The 20679-nt window shown below is 40.3% G+C and overlaps 1 protein-coding gene across 6 annotated transcripts in view; it reads right to left on the minus strand.

Annotated features, from left to right (window-relative positions):
• Positions 1–20679, minus strand: part of RNF38 (ring finger protein 38) — a 137281-nt gene that overhangs the window by 60025 nt on the left and 56577 nt on the right. For 4 of the 6 annotated variants that reach the window (XM_052644603.1, XM_052644602.1, XM_052644604.1 and 1 more), the window contains exon 1: positions 11333–11409. The exons of 1 other annotated variant lie outside the window; for it this stretch is intronic. The gene's annotated coding sequence lies outside the window, so the exon portion shown is untranslated. Of the gene's footprint in view, positions 1–3474; positions 3589–11332; positions 11410–20679 lie in introns of those variants that run through there. One more of the 6 variants, XM_052644605.1, reaches the window with a different exon arrangement.

The raw sequence follows: 20679 nt of genomic DNA on the forward strand, positions 1-20679 counted from the left end.
TGTGATTTTCATATATATATATATATATAAAATATATAAATAAAATGGAATACTACTCAGATTAATAATAATAATGCAACTTGCAGTAACATGGGTGCAACTAGAGATTACCATAATAAGTAAAGTCAGAGAAAGACAAATACCATATGATACCACTTATATGTGGAATCTAAAGTACGACACAAACAAACCTATCTACAAAACAGAAATAGACCCACGGGCACAGAGAACAGACTTGTGGTTGCCAAGGGGAGAGGGCTGGAGGATGAAATGGGAGGCTGGGGTAAGCTGGTTTAAGTTTTTATATACAGAAGGGATAAACAAGCTCCTACCGTATAGCACAAATAACTATATTCACTATCCCATGATAAACCATAATGGAAAAGGATATTAAAAATAACATATATATGTCAAATACACACACACATATACACACACATTCCTGAAATCAAGGGCTGTGCCACATCTGAAATTCACGTTCTCCACAATGCACCTGACTTTTTAATAAAAGCATACGATCTTCACTCACAATCACTGAATTGGTTGGTAGTACAGTAACTGCTCATTTTACTTTTGTTGGATTGTAACTGCTTTACTATGTTAATTTCTGCTGTACAATGAAGTGAATCAACTGTATGTATACATATATCCCCTCCTTCTTGAACCTCCTCCCATCCCCCTTCATCCCACCTCACAGAGCACAGAGTCGAGCTCCCTGTGTCATATGAAACTGCTAATTTTAAAACTGTAGGGGGTTGAACGGCAAACAGATGTGACAGAATTTCGGGGGGGTGGGGGTGGGTACTGAAACTAGCATATCTTGATTGTACTGGTTCCACATCTGTATGCTTTTGTCAAAACTCACAGAGCTGTACCCAAAAAAGGTGAATTCCACTATAATTATGCCTTAATTTTAATTTAAAAAACGACAAGAAACACTTTGATGCTAATTTTAAATATAGGCTTATTTTTATAGAGATGTAAATGTGCTTCTTAAACCATTTTGGTAAAAAAAAAAAAATTCAAAGCAAGAAAAACAAAACCATCATTTTTATAGAAATGTTCAAAAATATTGGTTAATAGGTGATTTCTTAAGCTGGATGGTAGATTTTTGAAAATTATACATACATCTTCATACTTTACAACATGCATATGTGAAATATTTCATAATTTAAAAAATTAAAAAGCATGTAAAATTTGAAATATTTTGACTAGAAAAATAAGCAAAAAAAGAGCAGAGTGAAAAAGTAATAAACAAGGATAGTGATACAAACTCGGTTAAGTAGTGAAGATAAAAGGACCAAAAAAGAGATCAAAAATAGGATGAGCTTTTTGTTCAAAGACTGATGGTTACAAACAAGGATCCAGGAGAGTGTCAACACTTGCCTTCACCTCTGTGACCATCCTACTTACTCGTTACACATCCAATTCCACGCTTGAAGCACGAAAAGCCAATCATTTCTTTAACTCCTAGAGAAGGCTATAGGAGAAATGATGTCCTTACAAAAGAGAATAGTTTCAGCTAAAATATGAAGTAGAGGGGGTGTTTTAGGGGGGAAAATGGAAAAGGTAAGGTGATTCTGTTTGGAATGGATGGAGTAAAAAGGGAAAGTAAAAGTAGAAAGAGCTGGGAGGGAAAACAGCTTGGAGCAAAGCTGCGGGAAAACAATGCATTAAGGCAGTGGCACTCAGGACAGGATGCGGCTGCACAGGCTCTCCTTTTCATATGGCACCTAGGTTTTATAATGATGAGAACCATAACTGCAACTAGGAAACCACACTCTATTTTGGTGTCAGAATTAGTTAAAAGTACTTGACAATATCTCAAAGGGGATGTGAGAAGGATTTACTTTGCTTCACGTGGAACAGTGGTAGTAGGGGTAATAAGTGGACAAAGAAAATCTCCAGTCTCTCATGGGAGCAAAGTACACTGAGGGCCTGATTTTTAAGTTAGAGCAAAGTAAGGTTTAAGTTAAATTAGGACTATAAATAAAAAAATAATACCTTTCACTTTTCTGCTAACACTCAAGTGGAACTGGCTAAACTTTTGGTTTTATTTTCAAAATACGGTTTTAATCTACTGCATTTGGCAGCTATTCTTTTAGTTTAGTTAATGTTACCTTAATGCTTAAAGACTCAGAGGAAGTACAGAGAACACAGAAAGTGTCAAATAACTGTTTACTGGAGGCAGTAGTGAAGGTATGAAGTCAATTTCATTAGTTACTACTAAAGATCAAGTTCTTGCAGCTAATGCCGTATTCAAAACAGCAGTCAATATGTCATGCAATTCAATAAACGACGTCTTTTAACATACAGTGAACTGTGTTGACAGAAATACCCATGAGGTGGTATGATAGAGATAAGAAATAACTGAAGTTGGATTTGAGTCTCTATTCTGTTAATAACTAGATATATAAATCGGGCATCTCAGTGAGATTCTCTGAGGCTCTTTCTTCATCTAGAAAACCATCCAGATGAACTTTATTATGATGGCTAAAAACAAAAGGAGACCACACATGCGAAGCAGAGAACCTGTCACACAGTATCAACAAGGACTAACCGACTGAAGAGCCCTAGATCACCTATACACCTACCCTCATCTGCATCAACTTCTAAATCCTACCTCTCCAATGTGTCACAAACACTTCTCTTCCAGAAGCAGTCTCAAGTCCCAACCTACCACTCCCACATGAACAGAAACTAAGCCGGCTCTATCCAGAAGTCCTAGCTTTCATCAGCAACTCTCACTGCCTCAGCATGTACAATTACATGTCTTGGCCCACAACCCTAGTATCCAGAAGCAATTCTGTAACTTAAGTCTCCTTTTCTGGTAATGATGACTTCTGTTACTGAATCTCGGGGAGTAATGGATTTTAAATACAGTAGTCAATGATTTCTGTGAGCACATCCTACTAATCTTGTTAATAACCTAATGATAGTTTAAATCCATTTATACCTTAATTTGTTTTCATTTCACATGTAATGAAATCTTAAACACATTTACCCACAGATATCAAAAGTCATAGGAGGCAAGTTACCATATTTTCTCTTTGAAATGTGCATTATCTATCCAAGTCTGTAATGTGCATTACTATCAAAGCAGTGATGGCTTTAAAAAATATCTTACATGCTTCTATTTTTCTTTCTCTATACAATTTCACATATTCTGTAATGTCTTCTACTTTCCTACAGAACTTGACCTATTAGGACACATGATTAAGACCAAAAGATTAAAAAATAAGAATATTAAGTGGTCAAATAGTAACAGCAGCTCAAGAGAAGACAAACATTCTTCAGAAAAGCTGGCTGATAAGTTAAAGATGTCCTCTAAGAAGAATACTTATTCCCACAAACAACAGAAAATAAGAAGTAGGAAGATACCAAGAATGTTGGTTCAAGCCTTCCTAGAGACAACCTAGTTATGTATCTTGTGACTTTCAGCCCTACGAAGGCAAAGGGTAAATATATAAGAACCTGGAAGAAAGCTTTGAAGTGAGCATCCTCTTGAACGGTAGTGTTCTGATCACTTGGGAGGAGAGGGAACAGGCTCTGAAGTCTCACCCTTTCACAAATCACCTTGTTAGGATGGCCAGGTAGAGGTGCTGAATTGGCCCCGGGAGATATCTGGGAAAAAGAGGGAGAAGAAAAGGATAGTTCATGGCTAGCTGCACCAATGTGGAGAATCATGCCTATGAAGGACAGTCTGGATTTTCTAGGTATTTGATGATTTTGTTAGCAGAGCAAAAGAAATAAAAAATTAATCTTAAACATCAAAACAAACATAAGGAAGACAAAGACTGCCTCTGGCAATGGCTCTCTCATAGAAACTTTCTTTAAAGGCAAAACAGCACTGCTCAAGAATGCCAAGTCCTTCCTATGTTTCCCATGTAGTACCTATCAATATCTTTCTTGCTGGCATTAATTCTGAAATCTTAAATGACAGATAAGATTTCATGTCAAGAAAACCAGAAGTAAAAATCACTTAAGTACAGAAAGATTAGTGTCTAACCTGGCTATGATTAATTTTTCATTCTCTTTTTTAGTTAACCTTCCAAATTATCAGGCAAGGGGAGAGAGATTTTAGAACATCTATGGCCAAATTTCTATAGCGATCACAGGTATAAAAAACAAGATTTATATTGTGGAGACCTCAGCTTTATTCAACACAAACCTAGGAACCTACTTAATGAATAAAGGACAAGATCATAAGCCTCAAAGTAAATGCCTGCATGTTTTAAATGCTTGACTAGACTGTGAGTTAATGCCCTAAACTCATATGTAAATATACTTGACCTGTAGCATTTTTGATCAGACATGAGTATCACAATTCCACTGTGCTGTGGAGTGAACTGCCTTTTGGGATTAAGGTTTGTGGACCTGCTTGCCCCTAAAGACCATGTGCTTTAAGGCTGTCTTGTTTTTTCGTTTCATTGCTACAATCATTCCCTTACATGTAAGTGTCTATCCTGTAACAGGCACTAAACAAAAACACAGTCATGATTTTCTACCTTCAAGAAGTATATGCAATAAAAAGAAAAGCAAATCACCATACAGTATAAAAAAGCACCTTTCTGTGGTAATGGTCCATTTTAGTGCAATGGAGAGGTAATTGGTAAGAAACTGTGTTGTCAAGAAAACTACGAAATGATCAGCGTAACTGGTCAGTAAGGAAGTAGCCAGAGAGGAAGGAATAGACAGATCATAAAGTGGCAGGCTAATTATATGAATAATGCTGCTATAATAGACTTCATCAGCCCCTTTAGAAATTTTTCTTTCTGGCTTGCTATGAGCCTGATCAACAGATAACTAGGCCTGTTGATAAGAAAATAACCACTTCCAAAGACCTTCCTAGGACTGAAGGCAGTAATTTTAGAATTTATTAGTACTGCTCCACAAAATGCTTTGGACATGAACTAAAGCTCACCTCTGTACTATAAACATGCATGTGTTAATGTCCTTTACCATTGTGATGAAGCAGGAATGACTGAATCAAGGAATATTTACTGACTGCCTCCTATAAGCAAAGAGTTATGTTAGAAAAGAAAACAAGGATCCCACCCGCAAGGAGCTTATTCTTGTTTAAAAAAAAAAAAAAAAATAGAGGTAGGAGCCATGGGTTTATCTGAGGGCAGGAGTAAGAAAATATTTCACAGGAACAAGTATTTTTCACATTACTGACTTCATTCAATCTAAGGAGTGCTTTTACCACTTTAAAGAAATTCTCTCTCAAAATGGCCTGTTCCTTTATGCAGGCTTCATGTTCTTTCTACAAGTTTATAATCTGCACAATAAGTACATCTGAAGAGTGTTTTAATAAGGTGACATACCATCAACTATCACTTAAGCAGTCTTACAAACTTAAAAAGTGTGAGCAGCACGCTTACAAACTGCTAGTACAAAAGCTGGCTGGGAAAACAAATTTCAGTTAATACATAAAAAAACTGACAAACCCTGGTCCTTGCAGACATAAGGGGAGAGGGGAAAGGGGAGAGAAAAGGAGAGAGAAGGGAAGAGGGAATTCTAAGACGGCCTCCAAGATTGCCACCTCCGGGGTGTACCTCCAACCCTGCATGGTATGTGGGGAGGACTGTAAACACAGTGAATTTCATTCCCCTGATTGGGTTCAGTTACATGATCTAAATTATACAAACCCCTTCACGGAAGTGAAAGGATTTTCAGATATAATTAAGATTCCTGTGAATTTTAAGTTAATCAAAGGGGAGGTTATCCTGGGTAGGCCTGAGTTAATCAGAGAAAGCTCTCAAAAGAGAAGTTGAGCACTTCTTAAAGAGATTCTCCTGCCAACCCTACAGACGAAGTTGCTATGTGCTGAGAAGGCATGTGAATGGTAGAGAGCTGAGGGCAGCTACAAGCTAAGAGTGGTCATCAGTTGATAGCTAGCTAAGATCAAGATCCCCTCAAAGAAAACGGGGGGCCTCAGTCCTATAATCACAAGAACCACGTTATAACAACAACAATGAGCTTGGAAGAGGACATTAAGTCCCTAATAAAATCAGAGCCCAGCCAAATAAGACCCTGACAGAGGCTCTAGAGCTAACCCATACCAGGACTTTGATCCACAGAAACTGTAAGGCAACAAGATTTGCTTTACGCTACTAAACTTGTGGCAATTTGTTACACACAACAGAAAACCAGCACAACAAATATGTATATAACAGAATAAAAACTGGGTACCATACTCAAACAAAGTTTCTTCTCCAGAATTCTGGAGAAAAATTCTGTATTGATTTGATTATGAAAGACATAAATTAAAACTTAAAAAAAAAAACAAAAACACCTAAGCAATACAGCAGTTTTTAAAACCTCAATTCGGTAATAGTAAACTTCACACCAGGAATCAAACTGAGCTTTCTGATCTTTATATGGTACAAGTTAGGGTTAACCAACTTGTTTGCTTAAAGTGAAACATAAATACCAGAGCCATAATCTGGTTCTAAGACTCAGACTCAACCCACTAAACCACCTTCTAATTGCAGAATTTTTAAAGTAACATTCTTCTTTGTAATCTATCTAGTTGGATTAGTAACTAGCAACTATTCCACAATGCCTATTTACTTAAAGCTATTTTAAGTACTTAAAAATTAATGTTTCCTTGGAAATTGTTTCTGACTTCTACTACTTCCCTAACTCTCCCTCAGTTAAAATTAGTCAGGTTATACAGTATCTGAAAATCAATACAGTTCTATTTTCCCCTAACATACCAACTGCCGAGCATTACAAAGACATGGTAACTTCAGCCTTCTCTCAAGATGCAACCGTATTTTAGAAGTCCTGCCATGAAACATCCCTGAGATGGGATTGAGCCTGTAACTCCACACACTTTGCATTTTTAATGTTACATATAACAATATGATTAGTTCATCCAGCATAACTGTTTCCTGTTTTATAAGACTGAAATTACAAAAAACACTTTAACCTTTTAAGCAACAACACATTACTATTTTAAGGCCATCCCCTATTTAATGTGGCCTTTCCCCAGCCTGGTAGCCATACTACCAACAACTTAACCTCAGTGTTAAGAGAGTGTACTATTATTATCATCACTGTGGTAAATTACAGTAGTTATTGTGTTAAAAATAACATAGGACTTAGGTCCACACAGTCCCAGAATCAGCTTCCTCCAATGTTGGTTGATTACTGTGCTAGAAGCTTACTATGTATGACTCCTTTAAAACTAACAAAATCCCGTATGGTATTTTTTTTTTTTAATTGGAAGATAACTGCTTTACAATATTGTGTTGGCTTCTGCCCATACAACAATGTGAATCAGCCACAGGCAAAAATCACTTCTGATGACAGCTTCCTTCTTCGTTCATTTACATTTTTCTCATAAAAGTAGAGATTATACAAGTGTATGATGACCTCTAGCCAGTATTAAATAATGTGTACTTTCCACAAAATAAATTGCTCAAAAGGCCAAACATTCTTCTCCAAAATGGTCAGTACTCTCCAGAAAAAAAAAAACAAACAAACAAAAAAACACAACTGTTCACTGTTACAAGTTGCATACCAACTGCTCAAAGGCAGTAAAATCATAGGCTAACAGGAAAAAGGAAAGAACAAAAGATGATGAGTTAGGTGCTTGGTTGTTGACTCTAACAAGTCCCTTACTCCTTTTGGTCAAAGTCTGGGTACCTAAAAAATGAAGAGGTCAAATCCAAATTATATAAAAATCCAAATATTTTCACTGCTTCCACGATGGCAAATGCTACTCTCCTGGAAAGTAATCAGGGAGATTTTATTAACAGTTCAAATCATTGTTCTTTCATCTGATAAATTCTCAGGTTATATTCCAAAATACGAGAAAAGTTATATGCATAAGTATGTTGATCACATCAAAGCAACAATTTCAAAGGGAACTAGAAGTAATCTAAACATTTAACAAGTAAGTATTTATTAAGTCAGTTTATGGTATGTGTTATTATGCGGTTGTTAAACCATTTAAGAACTGGTACTACTTACCTGAGAAGAATCATTACTTTCCAGCACTGGGATACTTTCAAAAAAAAAAAAAATTATTATTCCCATTCTTGAGTCAGGGCAACAACAAATTGGATCCATGTCTTTAGGGGAGCAGAGCAAAATCAGGGTTGGTGAAAATAGCTGAAAGGCTCCACCCTCCTTTCTCACTCCTTAGTCACACAAATTAATGGGGAGGGGTGAAGAAGGTGCAACTAAGGAAGTCTCTAACCACTCCATGTACTCAACTGGTGAACATAAACGTCAGGAAAAATAAGTTATACATTCTACTATTAAGTTTTTATTTCGTTCACTTTCACAATCCAGGATTTACCAGCACAAGGATTATTCTCCCCTTAAGCAAGTGTTTCTAAACCATTTTACTTAAGCTGGTAACCTCAAACTTGTTGTCGCTTTGTAAATTGTTCTAAACCATCTCTTCAAGATTTATTTCTAAGAATTATATGGATTTGGAAAATACCTAAACCAGGAACAGTCCAAATCAGTAAAAACTTACACACATAAACATTTGAAAAGATGAAGTATGACTGAGCTCTTCATAAATCTTACTAAATAAAAATAATAATTCAAATATTTATTGCATATCTATCATATGCTAGATACTAAGAAAACAAAAGAAATATTTCTCGCCCTCAAAGAGATTCAGTCTACTAAGGGGTAAATTCAGCAGAAATAAATGAGGGTAACAGCGTCCCCAAACTTAGAGGGGAGAAGGAAAAGTGTTCAGATCCTTTAAAAAGGAACATGAAATGACATTAGAGCAGGGGGAAAGACAAGGCTGTGTATATGGCCCCTCTTTGTCTACTTGTTCCAATTTCTTACTTGTTTATTATTATAGAGTTCAAGCATTTGCCTGATTTCCAGATAGACAATGTGATGTTAAGAATTTCACATTTGTTGAACAAATGAACTAGACTACAACTACAGAGTTCAAACGTGTGTTTACAATCTATATACTCTGTCCAGAGAATAAAGTAAGCAAGCTATGATTTAAGCAAGACAACATAAAAACGGATATCTGATATATGCGGTTAGTAGAAAAACAACTAGAAAACTAGTAAGCAGACAATCACAGGCTTAATTAAGAGCTGCCTTACCAGCAAAATGAATTGCAAAATGGTGCTGGCTTAAACAAAACTGGGGCAGCATAGCGAGAAAGAGATGGGATAGGCTGGAAGTAGAAGGCAAAGATCAATCATCTTCCCATGCTGATCGATTATTTCAGAGACTTTTATCTGAGGATTTCTCACTCTCAGCCTTGCAGGGAAAAGTAAAAAATGAGCACAAATAAAAACAGGCCAGTGATGTAACTAAGCCTCATCCAAAGCAGTTGGCAGAGACACAATAGGCCTACACTCCACATTATGATGCTAACATATTTAAGTATATCTAACTGTGTCACCCTCTGTCCATCCACTCCTCAAAAATCAGGTTACTTTAGTATAGAAAATCCTCAATATTTATTCAAATTAATAACGTCCAACTTAGTTTAACTATAAAAACAGGATGAGTATGTGAAATTCAACAAGTATAGGAACACACTACCTTTCAGAGTCACAGAAGGTATCAGAAGTGGAGGGACCACAGAGATAATTTAAATCCAACTCCTATTTTACAGATAAGAACCTGAGGCCCACACAGCTCATTTCCGGCAAAATTTATTCAACTACAGCCTCTAAAGGCCACCAAGTCTTTTAGAAACAAGCCTTAAAGAAAATTATAGATATCAACTTAAAATTGAACCCCTATAATTAACAGATTCAAGGCTCAACAGATCTTCAAAAAGTCAAATATATTACACGAATACTTTTATGAGCGAGCAAGAGCTGGATACAATTTCTACTTAAAAATCCATTTAATCTTTTTATTACAAGCACATGCCTGCTGCAATGCAAATAATCGGATCCCTATATTTGGTCTTGTATTGTTACTTCTGTAGGAAGCCCAAAATTTCTTCCTAATGGAAGACAGAAACAATTCTAATTTGATCCCAACTGTCTCTAGATGCTCATTGTTTTGATTTCTTAAAAACTGAGGGAATGGATTAAAAAAAATTTTTTAAGCCTAGTTACCAAGGCTGGGAGCTATTTAAAGGAATTCTGCGGTAATTGTGTTAACAGTACCTGCAATCAAGGCCAAACAGGATCCAAAAAGTCTTGCAATTTTAAGGTAATAAACCATTGTGAATGAGTTGCATACACTTAAATCTTCCTGTGTTAAGTGCGCCTCGTACGAAATCAGAAAAGGCAATTAAAGATTACATTTTGTTTCTATTAACAGTGGAAAATTAACACACCCAACTTAATACATCATTTTTGCAGCACAAATAAACAGCACGGTCTTACAAGTCCTACACACGCAAATGAAAACTTTATTCTCTTTATCCCTCAATAATTTGAAAAACTCTCGGCTCAAAACCAACCTCTTTCATTCCTCAGCCCTGAAAGGAAGAACTTCCATCCCCTAGAACAAAACGCACCCTGTTCAGAAACCCGCGGCTGCAGAAGGACGCGAGAGAGGACCCTTCGGACCGGGTTCTGCGTTCTCCTGAGTGACATCATTTCACCTGCGCCTGGGCAAACAGAGAGGGAGCAAAAGAGCCAGGCCATCACCAGACGGCGGTGGGCTGGCGCTCCCTCGGGCTGTGCCCGCACCTCCTCGTCGCTGCCCGGGGAACAAAGAGCGCCGGGCGGCCCGGCCGCGCCCCGCTGAACACCAAGCAACCACATCCCTAGCGCGGCCCCGCAGGCTCCTAACCGCCCGAGGCTCGGTCAGTCCCGCCCTCGCGCGGGAATCAACGGCTGCGGCAGCCAGTACCTGCGAGGGGAGGCTCCGCCCTGCGGGGCTACTCCCGCGGCTCCTCGCTGGGCCGCCGCCTCCTATTGTGACCGCTCGCCCAGCCAGCGGCCAGCTCGCCAGATCTTCCGTTCCCGGGCCTTCTCAACCCCGGAACCCGAACTCCGACCCAGGCGCTATCACGGCGCTTCCTTCCTCCCAGCACCATCACACGGGCCGCGCCACAAAACTAAGGCTGCACGCCCAGAGCTGACAGAGTCGGCTAACGCCTCGGGGGCTCCATCCTCTCCGCCCCCGCGCCCTAACCGCCCGGGCCGCCGCACGGCCCCGCACCGCTGCACGAGGGGGCCCCGCCCCGCCACGCCCCGCCCCGGTGCTCGAAGACAGGACTCGCCGCGCGCCGGCGCACTACGCTCCGCTGCGCGCGCAGGCGACGCCCCCCGGCGCCAGGCCGCAAGATGCGCGAGCACGCGGCCCTCCCACTCTCGGCTCTGGGTCGCCCACCTGCCCACTCCGACCCCTCGCAGGAACGAACCTAGCGAGCCCAGGGTGCAAGGCCTCCAGACGCTCCGCCCCTCTCCCCCTCGGCTGGTCTCTGCGCGCGGATACCCTTTTGTTTCCACCCGCGGGGAGGGGGCGGGGCGGGCTGCGCGCGTCCCGGCGCGCGACTCGGACTAGTTCCGGCAACAGAGCCGTCGCGCAGCGCCCCTGCGCAGCCCCGCCCCGTCCCGCCCCCCCGCGCACAGAAAGGCCGCCGCTACGCGGGGCAGCGGGCGGGCCGAGCGTCCTAATTCGTACAATTTCTCCCAGAATGTTGTTGCAAGTGCGTGCCTAGCGCCTCCAAAATTTAGCCATCAAATTGTACCTGACTTCATTCAGATTCCAAATACAGTATATGTATCCATGTGGCCTAAATGTTAGGAATTTTTATTGATGTAGAGACAGGTGATTTGTCCGGGCGTCTTTGTCCAATGTATCTCTGGAGAGCCAGAGTCAACCTTAATTTGTCCTACTGTAAGGCTCAATTAAACCTGACATTTATATTGTGCTGAGAACAGGAAATGAGACAGGTACGGAGACAGAAGCTGGCATGGTGCCTGTCCTGATAATCACATTCAAGATCTAAAAGAGGATGTAAGATCTTCCATAAAGCGCAGTAAATACAAGGACAAAATAGTTTAAGTGATATTGAAGGAAAGAGGGAGGTCAAGGGGACATCACCAAAGAAGTGGGTTTCAAGTAGATAGGAATTATATGTCTTCAAGGATAGACAGAGACCATATTTCAGGCCAATCATCAAAAAAAACCAGGTTCTAGTTCTTTTGGCATTACTCAAACCAGTCTACCCTGGGTCAAAGCTGCTTCCGATAGAAAATTAGGGAACCAGACTAAAATGATGTTCCAGGATCCTCTGAACCTCTATGTATGAATAACACAAAATGGCAATTATTTGAATACATTTGTCTCCCGTGTCAGACTCAGCGATCAGACTGTTCTGACTATAACCCTAAAGTCCAAACCTACAGCATGAAACAAAGCAGCAGGTACTTAGCAACTGCTGAACTCAAAGTTCCAGCAATCATATCATAGGCTTTTACAACTCCTAACAAAGAAAAGCTGCTGCTGCTGCTGCTGCTGCTGCTGCTGCTGCTGCTGCTAAGTCGCTTCAGTCGTGTCCGACTCTGTGCGACCCCATAGACGGCAGCCCACCAGGCTCCCCCGTCCCTGGGATTCTCCAGGCAAGAACACTGGAGTGGGTTGCCATTTCCTTCTCCAATGCATGAAAGTGAAAAGCGAAAGTGAAGTCGCTCAGTCGTGTCCGACTCTTAGCGACCCCATGAACTGCAGCCTACCAGGCTCCTCTGTCCATGGGACTTTCCAGGCAAGAGTACTGGAGTGGGGTGCCATTGCCTTCTCCAGAGAAAAGCTAGAATGAGATAATAGGCCCCCATGAACACATCCCCTCCCCCAGCCCCACACCCCTATTATGTAGCCCTGTTATCTAGCCACTCTTCCCCCTCAAATCCTCTCTGCCAGTCTTCCAAAGCAAGCCAATTTGGAGATGTTTACATCAAAACTTTTAAGGTCCTCGCCTCTCATTTCATAGTACAGACGCATAAATCCCAACCACACCTTTAGGTGCATCCAATGTAATCCACTTCTAACCTCTGTCTCCTGCTGTGGATTCACCTGGCATTACAGATCTTCCAACAGAATCTGTCATACAAGCTTCCTTACATAATACAGACTACCCCGAAACAGCTTTTCTTGTTTAACTGTATACAGGTATGTAATGAGAGGGGGAAGTACAGGAAAAAAAGAAAGAAAAAAGGAGGGGGGGGGACAAGGAGGGAAATTACCATCCGGAATTTGCCCAATTGTAAGAGTCAGGTTCCTTAAGTGTTGAATCTCAGTGGCAAAAACCTATTACAGTCCTTCAGGGTTCCTAATCCTTAAATTTATATGCATTTCCCCTGGGCTTCAGCCAATCCTTTGTCAGGCAAACTCTTGAAAACCCTTCTTCAATGGTTGAGATCTTACTTAACCCGGGTATGAGGACTTGATCTAGGAAGTCTGTCCACTGGTAAACAATGCTCCCACACCTCAAGGTCGAATAGTTTAAAATTTGTACTGCAATTTTTTTTCTAATTGATTTTCTAAACCAGAAAACACCCAATGAGTGGGTTAAGGTTTAAGGTGGGCAACCGACCACCTAGCGTGGTAGGGAGTAAATTATACTGGAGCAGTTGCTCATCCCTGGTCCACCTAAAATTTTACTTGGAGTCTGTACAAAAAGGTAGGGAACCTTGTTGGAGAGGTGTCCAGTGGGTTTTTCTGCAATGATAGAAATGTTCAACATCTGCAGCAGCATCCAAAAGGTAGCCATTATCTACATATACATGGCCACTGAATGAGGACTTGAAATGGGGCTAGTGCAACTAATGAATTAACCAGGATTGCATAAACAGCCACATGTGGCTAGGGAACAGCATAGCACTTGCAGGAATAGTAGTTGCTTGTAGTAAGTGCTTTTTGAGAATTCTGACTCCAAGTCTGCCCTTTAAAATTGGTTTTTTAAAAAATTGGTTTTTATGACAGAAGTGAAAACCGTAAATGACTACTAAAAAGTTCCTCCTGGGTTATCTAGGTCATTTAAGTCCCCTCAACTTCTAAAATAAAAATATACCAATATATGTTGCTTACCAAAGAGGAAAATATTGCAGTTACTTCAAATGTGTGTGGTCATTGGTCTACCCTGGTGTCCTAACATTCTAATACATGGAAATAACTGCTGAGAATTTTTTATTGGGCTTTCCCTTGTGGCTCAGCTGGTAAAGAATCCACCTGCCATGCAGGTATCGCTCTGTGTTAGGAAGATCCCCTGGAAAAGAGAAAGGGTACCCACTCTAGTATTCTGGCCTGGAGAATTCCATGGACTGTATTGTCCATGGGGTCACAAAGAGTAGGACACAACTGAGCGACTTTCACATTGATCTCGAGATGAATTAGATGAATTAGATGGTATTGATATCTTTATATTATTAAATCTTCAAACTGCAAGTAAGATGCATCATTTATTTACCTGAGTTGTTAATTTTTTCAATAATGCTTCACAGATTTCTGGAAAGATCTTGCACATTTGTTCTTGGGTTTATTCTAAGTTTTATACATAATTATTAATTCTGATAGTTTCCTTAATTTTTTTTGCCTTTCCTACACATATAATCCCATTGGCACAAGATAACCATTCAACTTCTATCTTTTCAACGTGTTTTTCCTCTTATCTTGTCTTACTGCACTGGCTAGGACTCCCGGTACAATGCTGAATAGATACAGTAAGAACATGCATTTTTGTCTTATTCCAAAACTAGAAAGCTTCCAACATTTCACCTTTAGGTATGATGTTGGCAGTAGGTTTTTGGTAGATCCCTTTAGCAAATCAAGGGAGGTTTATTTTATTTTAAATTTGTTAGAAGTTTACCATAAAATGGATATTTAATTTTATCAAAATTTTCTGTATCTGTTAGATAATCACAGAATTTCTGTTGCTGGGTGAATTACATTGCTTTTTGGAGGTTAAACCGATTTTACATTCCTATGAAACCATCATCATATTGTGCTACTCTTTTTATACACTGTTGGATTTGCTTTGCTAATATTTTGCTTACAATCTTTACATCTGTGTTCTTAAGTGAGATTAGCTGTTACTTTTCATCTTTGTAACATCCTTATCAAGTCTTGTCACAGATATGCTAGCCTCAGAAAATGAATCCTGGAGTATTCTTTTTCTGTTCTCTACAAGAGTTTCTATAAGATTGGTGATGTGCCTTCTTTAAATGTTTGGTAGAATTTGCTCGTTAGCCAACTGAACTTGGAAATTATATTTCTTTAGTAATTATGAATTTCTCATCAGATTTTCTGCCTTTTCCTTAAATCTTTTGTTGTTTGTTTTCTGGCCACCCTGCAGCATTCAGGATCTTAGTTCTTCAACCAGGGATCCAATCCATGATTCCTGCATTGGAAGTGCGGAATCTTAACCACTGGATGACCAGGAAGTCCCTTTTCCTTATTCCAGCAAAAGAAAACCAGTATAATCTTAGAATACATATAAGGAAGATCGCATTCTGAAACTCATAGGTAACAAGAGAAAAAAACAGATAAATTTGGATTACTTCAAAATAAAAACATCAGTGCAACAGAGTGAAAAGGGAACCTATGGAATAGGAGAAAATATTTTCAAGTCATATCTGATAAGAGGTTAATATCCAGAATATATAAAGAACTATAGGTGGTGCTAGTGGTGAAGAACCTGCTGCCAATGCAGGAGACATAACAGAGGTAGGTTTGATCCCTGGGTTGGGAAGATCCCCTGGAGGAGGGCATGGCAACCCACTCCAGAGTTCTCGCCTGGAGAATCCCATGCACAGAGCAGCCTGGCAGGCTACAGTCTGCAGGGTTGCAGACTTGGACACGACTGAAGCGATTTAGCACACAAGCACACATACATAAAGAACTACAACCAAGCAAAAACCAAACCCTGATAATAAAATTGACAAAGGATTGAAATAGGTGTTTTTCCAAAGAAGTTCAAATGTCCAATAAGCACATGAAAATATGTTCAACATCACTAGTCAGGAGGAAAATGCAAATCAAAATGAGATACTACCTCACACTCATTAGGAGGCTACTATTAAACAAAAAACAAAAACAGAAAAATGTCGACAAGGATGTGGACAAACTGGAATCCTTGTACACTCTTGGTGGGAATGTAAAATGGTGCAGTCACTTCAGGAAATGGAATAGTGGTTCGCCAAAACATTAAAAATAGCGGGAAAAAAGATCCAGCAATTCCACTTCTAGGCACATACCCCAAAGAGTTGAAAACAGAGTCTAAAAGAGGTATCTGTACACCTAGGGTCCTAGCAGCATTATTCACAATAGCCAAAACATGGAAGTAACCCAAGTGGCCATCCATGGATGAATTTTAAAAATGTGCTATACACATACAGCAGAATATTATTCAGCCCTTAAAAGGAAGGAAGTTCTGAAGCATGCTACAACATGGATGAATGTTGACAACATTATGCTAAGTCAGTCACAAAAAGACAACTATTATATCACTTCACTTATATTAGGGACATAGAGCACTCAAATTAAGAGACGAAGTCAAAGAGTGATTGCCAGAGCTTAGGAGGAGAAGAGTAAGTTATTGTGTAATGAATATAGCTTTCATTTTGCAATGTAAAAGAGTTCTAGGGATTAGCTGCACAATGTGAATGTACTTAACACTGCTGAGCTGTACACCTAAATGAATGGTTAAGAAGGTAAATTTTGTGTTGCAGATTTTACAATAATTTTTTAAAATTCTTATCACAGCAGCAAAAGGGATACTGTAAAAGAATATATAAAGTCACTCCTTTGCTTAAAACCTTCCAAAGGCTTCCCATATAGGCAAAATAAAATCTATACTTCTTTCCCTGGCTCACCAAGATCCACTAGTTTCGTCTGTACCCATCCCTTCAACCTCATCTCAACCACTTCTACCCTCATGCGCCTTGCTGGAGCACATCAGCTCTCCTTCTGTTTGTTTCTATCAGGACTTTCACACTAGCTGTTTCCACTCCCTAGAATGTTCTATGGCCCAGATTTTCTTGATTTGTTCTTTCCCATCTGTCAGATCTTAGCCTAAGTGTCACCTTCTTAAAGGCCTTCCCTAATACCTAACTCAGAGAAGGTAGTGGCAACCCACTCCAGTACTCTTGCCTGGAAAACCCCATGGATGGCAGAGCCTGGTGGGCTGCAGTCCATGGGGTCGCTAGGAGTCGGACACAACTGAGCGACTTCACTTTCACGCATTGGAGAAGGAATGGCAACCCACTCCAGTGATCTTGCCTGAAGAATCCCAGGGACAGGGGAGCCTGGTGGGCTGCCGTCTCTGGAGTCGCACAGAGAAGGACACGACTGAAGCAACTTAGCAGCAGCAGCAGCAATACCTAACTAGAATAGCCAACTGCTCAACTAATTGCACAGTACTTTACAGTATCTGATTATTTACTTGTTTAAATATACGGTTCATTTTTTGCTCCTTCCACAAAGAGCACCCTACGAAGAAGGACCTTCTTTGTCAGTCTTTTCACCATGGTACTCTGTTGACGCAGGTATGCCTGGCATAGAGTAGGCACTTATAAATGTTTGCTAAATGAATAAACAGAGTTCTCCCAAAAGAATGCACTGGTCATAGCAAACATCCTCTTCCAACAACACAAGAGAAGACTCTACACACAGACATCACCAGATGGTCAACACCGAAATCAGACTGATTATATCCTTTGCAGCCAAAGATGGAGAAGCTCTATACAGTCAGCAAAAACAAGACTGGGAGCTGACTGTGGCTCAGATCATAAACTCCTTATTGCCAAATTCAGACTTAAATTGAAGAAAGTGGGGAAGATCACTAGACCATTCAGGTATGACCTAAATCAAATCCCTTATGCTTATACAGTGGAAGTGACAAATAGATTTAAGGGACTAGATCTGATAGATAGAGTGCCTGATGAACTATGGGATGAGGTTCATGACATTGTACAGGAGACAGGGAACAAGACCATCCCCAAGAAAAAGAAATGCAAAAAGGCAAAATGGCTGTCTGAGGAGGCCTTACAAATAGCTGTGAAAAGGAGAGAGGCGAAAGCCACAGGAGAAAAGGAAAGATATACCCATTTAAATGCAGAGTTCCAAAGAATAGCAAGGAGAGATAAGAAAGCCTTCCTCAGCAATCAATGCAAAGAAATTGAGGAAAACAATAGAATGGGAAAGACTACAGATCTCTTCAAGAAAATTAGAGATACCAAGGGAACATTTCATGCAAAGATGGGCTCAATAAAGGACAGAAATGGTACGGACCTAACAAGCAGAAGATATTAAGAAGAGGCGGCAAGAATACACAGAAGAACTGTACAAAAAAGATCTTCACGACCCAGATAATCACGAAGGTGTGATCACTCACACTCATCTAGAGCTGGACATCCTGGAATGTGAAGTCAAGTGGGCCTTAGGAAGCAGCACTACAAACAAAGCTAGTGGAGGTGATGGAATTCCAACTGAGCTGTTTCAAATCCTGAAAGATGATGCTGTCAAAGTGCTGCACTCAATATGCCAGCAAATTTGGAAAGCTGAGTCGTGGCCATAGGGCTGGAAAAGGCCAGTTTTCATTCCAATCCCAAAGAAAGGCAATGCCAAAGAATGCTCAAACTACCACACAATTGCACTCATCTCACAGGCTAGTAAAGTAATGCTCAAAATTCTCCAAGCCAGGCTTCAGCAATACGTGAACTTCCAGATGTTCAAGCTGGTTTTAGAAAAGGCAGAGGAACCAGAGATCAAATTGACAACATCCGCTGGATCATCGAAAAAGCAAGAAAGTTCCTAAAAACATCTATTTCTGCTTTATTCACTATGCCAAAGCCTTTGACTGTGTGAGTCACAATAAACTGTGTAAAATTCTTCAAGAGATGGGAATACGAGACCACCTGACCTGCCTCTTGAGAATCCTGTATACAGGTCAGGAAGGAACAGTTAGAACTGGACATAGAACAACAGAGTGGTTCCAAATAGGAAAAGGAGTACATCAAGGCTGTACATTGTCACCCTGCTTATTTAACTTCTATGCAGAGTACATCATGAGAAACGCTGGGCTGGAAGAAGCACAAGCTGGAATCAAGACTGCCAGGAAAAATATCAATAACCTCAGATATGCAGATGACACCACCTTATGGCACAAAGTTAAGAAGAACTAAAGAGCCTCTTGATGAAAGTGAAAGAGCAGAGTGAGAAAGTTGGCTTAAAGCTCAACATTCAGAAAACTAAGATCATGACATCTGGTCCCATCAATTCCTGGCAAATAGATGGGGAAACAGTGTCAGAGTTTATTTTTTTGGGCTCCAAAATCACTGCGGATGGTGATTGCAGCCATGAAATTAAAAGACGCATTCTTCTTAGAAGGAAAGTTATGACCAACCTAGATAGCATATTAAAAAGCAGAGACATTACTTTGCCAACAAAGGTCTGTCTAGTCAAAGCTATGGTTTTTCCAGTAGTCATGTATGGATGTGAGAGCTGGACTATAAAGAAAGCTGAGCACCAAAGAACTGATGCTTTTGAACTGTGGTGTTGGAGAAGACTCTTGAGAGTCCCTTGGACTCCAAGGAGATTCAACCAGTCCATCCTAAAGGAGATCAGTCCTGGATGTTCATTGGAGGGACTGATGTTGAAGCTGAAATTCCAATACTTCGGCCACCTGATGCGAAGAGCTGCCTCATTTGAAAAGACCTGATGCTGGGAAAGATTGAGAGCAGGAGGAGAAGGGGACGACAGAGGATGAGATAGTTGGATGGCACCACCGACGCAATGGACATGGGTTTGGGTGGACTCCGGGAGTTGGTGATGGACAGGGAGGCTGGGCGTGTTGCGGTTCATGGGGTCGCAAAGAGTCGGACACGACTGAGCAACTGAACTAAACTGAATAAATGCACAATTTTTAAAAAATGACCTAAAGCTCCACAGTTATAGACAAGTTAAATAAACTACCATGTATCCTTACAGTGCAACATTATGTAGCCAATTGATATTTCATGTGTATATAATGTGCAGATTATACTTTTCAAGAGGACCATAAGTTCTCCCATCCTTCATTCTCTCATTATGTAGACATTCTTCCCCAGTGGTGGGATCGATGCTCCCTCCTTTTAAATTTGGGCAGGTCTGTGACTATGGTAGAAGTGAAGCTTTATGACTTCTGAAGTTAGGCATAAAGGGCCATACAGCACCTGCCTCGTTCTCTTCATCACTCTTAGAATCAAGCTGCCATACTGTGAGGAAGCCCATGCTACCTACAGGTGCTCATGCTGAGGACCCCAGCTGAAGTCCCACCTAACAATCAGCATCAACCATCAGACATGTGAGTGAAGACACTGAGATGACTCCAGCCTTAGCCACCATCTGACAGCAAATGCATGAGAAATTCCATGCAAGAGCCACCTAGCTGAGCACAGAAAGCCCAAGAGCCATGAAAGAAACTAAGAGATATGTTTTGCACCACTAAATTTTAGGATAATTAATTATACAACCATAGATAATCAGTGCAGTTTAGTTTTAACTGTGCAAAGAATCCAAAGAAAAATTTAAAGGAAAAAAAAAAGCATGTTAAGAGCGTTATCTACTGAAAGATGGTGTATCTATCTACTTATAACAATCTATTTCTATTTCCCTAATAAACACGTGTAACTATATAATATGGGGCACAGGGAGATTTGGTTTTGTTTTTCTCTTTTGTTTTAAAGCACAAGGGGCAAGAACAATAAAAAGACTTTTAACTGACATTTT

Source organism: Budorcas taxicolor, chromosome 8 (assembly GCF_023091745.1).
Source record: "Budorcas taxicolor isolate Tak-1 chromosome 8, Takin1.1, whole genome shotgun sequence".
Taxonomy (NCBI): Eukaryota; Metazoa; Chordata; class Mammalia; order Artiodactyla; family Bovidae; genus Budorcas; species Budorcas taxicolor.